This window comes from Argopecten irradians, unplaced genomic scaffold (genome assembly GCF_041381155.1).
Source record: "Argopecten irradians isolate NY unplaced genomic scaffold, Ai_NY scaffold_0033, whole genome shotgun sequence".
Lineage (NCBI taxonomy): Eukaryota > Metazoa > Mollusca > Bivalvia > Pectinida > Pectinidae > Argopecten > Argopecten irradians.
In genome coordinates this window covers 42,033-48,032 of record NW_027187500.1, presented here as the reverse complement: position 1 = coordinate 48,032, position 6,000 = coordinate 42,033, and the positions used below count along the sequence as shown (strand labels likewise).

The window sequence follows — 6,000 nt, the reverse complement described above, 5'->3', positions numbered from 1 at the left end:
ACACAATAGTAATACCTACACAATAGTAATACCTACACAATAGTAATACCTACACAATAGTAATACCTACACAATAGTAATACCTACACAATAGTAATACCTACACAATAGTAATACCTACACAATAGTAATACCTACACAATAGTAATACCTACCAATAGTAATACCTACACAATAGTAATACCTACACAATAGTAATACCTACACAATAGTAATACCTACACAATAGTAATACCTACACAATAGTAATACCTACACAATAGTAAATACCTACACAATAGTAATACCTACACAATAGTAATACCTACACAATTACACAATAGTAATACCTACACAATAGTAATACCTACACAATAGTAATACCTACACAATAGTAATACCTACACAATAGTAATACCTACACAATAGTACCTACACAATAGTAATACCTACACAATAGTAATACCTACAATAGTACCTACACAATAGTAATACCTACACAATAGTAATACCTACACAATAGTAATACCTACACAATAGTAATACCTACACAATAGTAATACCTACACAATAGTAATACCTACACAATAGTAATACCTACACAATAGTAATACCTACACAATAGTACCTACACAATAGTAATACCTACAATAGTAATTACCTACACAATAGTAATACCTACACAATAGTAATACCTACACAATAGTAATACCTACACAATAGTAATACCTACACAATAGTAATACCTACACAATAGTAATACCTACACAATAGTAATACCTACACAATAGTAATACCTACACAATAGTAATACCTACACAATAGTAATACCTACACAATAGTAATACCTACACAATAGTAATACCTACACAATAGTAATACCTACACAATAGTAATACCTACACAATAGTAATACCTACACAATAGTAATACCTACACAATAGTAATACCTACACAATAGTAATACCTACCAATAGTAAACCTACACAATAGTAATACCTACACAATAGTAATACCTACACAATAGTAATACCTACTCAATAGTAATACCTACTCAATAGTAATACCTACACAATAGTAATACCTACACAATAGTAATACCTACACAATAGTAATACCTACTCAATAGTAATACCTACTCAATAGTAATACCTACACAATAGTACCTACACAATAGTAATACCTACTCAATAGTAATACCTACACAATAGTAATACCTACACAATAGTAATACCTACTCAATAGTAATACCTACACAATAGTAATACCTACACAATAGTAATACCTACACAATAGTAATACCTACACAATAGTAATACCTACACAATAGTAATACCTACACAATAGTAATACCTACACAATAGTAATACCTACTCAATAGTAATACCTACACAATAGTAATACCTACACAATAGTAATACCTACACAATAGTAATACCTACACAATAGTAATACCTACTCAATAGTAAATACCTACACAATAGTAATACCTACACAATAGTAAATACCTACACAATAGTAATACCTACACAATAGTAATACCTACACAATAGTAATACCTACACAATAGTAATACCTACACAATAGTAATACCTACACAATAGTAATACCTACTCAATAGTAATACCTACACAATAGTAATACCTACTACAATAGTAATACCTACACAATAGTAATACCTACACAATAGTAATACCTACACAATAGTAATACCTACACAATAGTAATACCTACACAATAGTAATACCTACTCAATAGTAATACCTACACAATAGTAATACCTACACAATAGTAATACCTACACAATAGTAATACCTACACAATAGTAATACCTACAACAATAGTAATACCTACTCAATAGTAATACCTACACAATATTATAATACCTACACAATAGTAGTACCTACACAATAGTAATACCTACACAATAGTAATACCTACACAATAGTAATACCTACACAATAGTAATACCTACACAATAGTAATACCTACTCAATAGTAATACCTACACAATAGTAATACCTACACAATAGTAATACCTACACAATAGTAATACCTACACAATAGTAATACCTACACAATAGTAATACCTACACAATAGTAATACCTACACAATAGTAATACCTACACAATAGTAATACCTACACAATAGTAATACCTACACAATAGTAAATACCTACACAATAGTAGTACCTACACAATAGTAATACCTACACAATAGTAATACCTACACAATAGTAATACCTACACAATAGTAATACCTACACAATAGTAATACCTACTCAATAGTAATACCTACACAATAGTAATACCTACACAATAGTAATACCTACACAATAGTAATACCTACACAATAGTAATACCTACACAATAGTAATACCTACACAATAGTAATACTACAAATAGTAATACCTACACAATAGTAATACCTACACAATAGTAATACCTACACAATAGTAATACCTACACAATAGTTACCTACACAATACAAACAAATGCTTGATACAATGGAAGGTTCATACAAACAAATGCTTGATACAATGGAAGGTTCATACAAACAAATGCTTGTTACAATGGAAGGTTCATACAAACAAATGCTTGTTACAATGGAAGGTCCATACAAACAAATGCTTGATACAATGGAAGGTCCATACAAACAAATGCTTGTTACAATGGAAGGTCCATACAAACAAATGCTTGATACAATGAAGGTCCATACAACATACATGCTTGTTACAATGGAAGGTCCATACAAACAAATGGCTTGTTACAATGGAAGGTCCATACAAACAAATGCTTAGTTACAATGGAAGGTCCATACAAACAAATGCTTGTTACAATGGAAGGTCCATACAAACAAATGCTACAAACCAACTACCATGCTTACAATGGAAGGTTCATACAAATAAATGACTTCTTACAATGGATGGTACTTACAAACAAATGCTTGATACAATTGGAAGGTTTCATACAAAACAAACATGCTTGTTACAATGGAAGGTCCATACAAACAAAGCTTGTTACAATGGTAAGGTTCATTCAAACAAACAAAGGCTTTGTAACAATTGAAGGTCCATAAAACAAACAAAGACTTGTTACAATGGAAGGTCCATACAAACAAACAAAAAGCTTGTTACAACGGAAGGTCAATACAAACAACAACGGCTTGTACAATGAAAGGTCAATACAACAAACAAAGGCTTGTTACAATGGAAGGTCATACAAACAAACAAAGGCTTGTTACAATGGAAAGTTCATACATACAAACAAAGGCTTGTTGACAATGAAAGAAAGGATTCATACAAAGCAACACAAAGGCTTGTTTACAATGGAAAAGTTCATACATACAAACAAAGGCTTGTTACAATGGAAGGTTCATACAAACAAACAAAGAGGCTTGTTACAATGGAAAGTTCATACATACAAACAAAGGCTTGTTACATTGGAAGGTCAATACAAACAAACAAAGGCTTGTTTCAAATGAAGGTCAATACAAACAAACAAAGGCTTGTTACAATGGAAGGTTCAACAATACAAACAAAGGCTTGTTACAATGGAAGGTTCATACAAACAACCAATAAGGACTTGTTACAATGGAAAGTTCATACAAAACAAACAAACAAAGGGCTTGTTTACAATGGAAAGTTCATACATACAAACAAAGGCTTGTTACAATGAGATGTCAATACAAACAAACAAAGGCTTGTTACATGAAAGGTTACAGTACAAACAACACAAAGGCTTGTTACAATGGAAGTAGTTCATACAAACAAACAAAGTGGCTTGTTACTAAGGAAGGTTCATACAAACAAACAAAAGGCTTGTTACAATGACGAGGTCAATACAAACAAAACAAAGGGCTTGTTACAATGGAAATGTTCATACAAACCAAACAAAGGCTTGTTTACAATGGAAAGTTCATACAAACAAACAAAGGCTTGTTACAATGGAAAGTTCATACAAACAAACAAAGACTTGTTACAATGGAAGGTCCATACAAACAAACAAAGGCTTGTTACAATGAGAGGTCAATACAAACAAACAAAGGCTTGTTTACAATGGAAAAGTTCATACATACAAACAAAGGCTTGTTACAATGGAAAGTCAATACAAACAAACAAAGGCTTGTTACAATGAGAGGTCAATACAAACAAACAAAGGCTTGTTACAATGAAGGTCCATACAAACAAACAAAGGCTTGTTACAATGGGTAGGTTCATACAAACAAACAAAGGCTTGGCTTGTTACAATGGAAGGTTCATACAAACAAACAACAAAGGCTTGTTACAATGAAGGTCAATGAGGAAGGTCAATACAAACAAACAAAGGCTTGTTACAATGGAAGGTCCATACAAACAAACAAAGGCTTGTTACAATGGAAGGTCCATACATACAAACAAAGGCTTGTTACAATGAAAGTTCATACATACAAACAAAGGGCTTGTTACAATGGAAAGAAGTCAATACAAACAAACAAAGGCTTGTTACAATGAGAGGTGTCAATTACAAACAAACAAGGCTGTTACAATGGAAAGGCCCATACAAACAAACAAAGGCTTCGTTACAATGGAAGGTTCATAGCAAACAAACAAAGGCTGGCTTGTTACAATTGAAGGTTCATACAAACAAACAAAGGCTTGTTACAATGAGAGGTCAATACAAACAAACAAAGGGCCTGTTACAATGAGAGGTCAATACAAACAAACAAAGGCTGTCTTGTTACAATGGAAGGGTTCATACAAACAAACAAAGGCTTGTTACAATGGAAGGTCCATACAAACAAACAAATGGCTTTGTTTACAATGGAAAGAAAATTCATACAAACAAACAAAGGCTTGTTACGATGAGAGGTCAATACAAACAAACAAAGGCTTGTTACAATGAGAGGTCAATACAAACAAACAACTGACTTGTTACAATGGAAGGTTCATACAAACAAACAAAGGCTTGTTACAATGGAAGGTCCATACAAACAAACAAAGGCTTGTTACAATGGAGAGTTCATACAAAACAAACAAAGGCTTGTTACAATGATGAGGTCAATACAAACAAACAAAAGGCTTGTTACAATGAGAGGTCAATACAAACAAACAAAGGCTTGTTACTAATGGAAGGTCCATAAAAACAAACAAAGGCTTGTTTACAATGAGAAGGTCAATACACAACAAACAAAAGGCTTGTTACAATGAGAGGTCAATACAAACAAAACAAAGGCTTGTTACAATGGAGAGGTCCATACAAACAAACAAAGGCTTGTTACAATGGGAAGGTCCATACAAACAAACAAAGGCTTGTTTACAATGAGAGGTCAATACAAGCAAACAAAGGCTTGTTACAATGGAAAGTTCATACAAACAAACAAATGCTTGCTACAATGGAAAGTTCATACAAACAAACAAAGGCTTTAAAGGCTTGTTACAATGGAAAGTTTCATACATACAAACAAAGGCTTGTTTACGAATGGAAGGTTCATACAAACAAAACAAAGGCTTGTTACAATGGAAAGTTCATACATACAAACAAAGGCTTGTTACAATGGAAAGTTCATACATACAAACAAAAGACTTGTTACAATGGAAAGTTGCATACAAACAAACAAAGGCTTGTTACAAAGGAAGGTTCATACAAACAAACAAATGCTACTCTACTGACAACACTCGACCTATTTTTAACTCTACTGACAACACTCGACCTATTTTTTAACTCTACTGACAAACACTCGACCTATTTTTAACTCGACTGACAACACTCGACCTATTTTAAACTCTATTGACAATACTCAAACTATTTTAACTCTAATGTGAAAATAGTTCAAACATTCTGCTTATAAATTTATAAATTATAAATCTTTAAGTTTTATCTTGATAAATTAATTCCTAAACACTGTTTCATTATTTGATTCATGAATGAGATGTTGACAACCATTCATAAACGAATGGTTGATTAAGAGGAAATATACAAAGACAATTATATATGACTGCTGGAAAAAGACAGGTAACAACAACCGAAAAATATTAGAAA

General features: G+C 32.2%; 1 long non-coding RNA gene across 3 annotated transcripts; it reads right to left on the bottom strand.

The window, feature by feature from the left end:
* Positions 1 to 318: 318 nt before the first annotated feature.
* LOC138311494 (uncharacterized) lies at positions 319 to 1,437 on the bottom strand. 3 transcript variants are annotated; one of them, XR_011206672.1, is made up of 3 exons: positions 979 to 1,437; positions 492 to 624; positions 319 to 445 (listed from the first exon to the last, which is right to left on the bottom strand). It is a non-coding gene; the product is annotated as an uncharacterized lncRNA (long non-coding RNA). The 3 variants fall into 3 exon arrangements; XR_011206674.1 differs by having other exon boundaries at positions 1,013 to 1,437; XR_011206673.1 differs by having other exon boundaries at positions 332 to 445; positions 577 to 624.
* Positions 1,438 to 6,000: the final 4,563 nt, after the last annotated feature.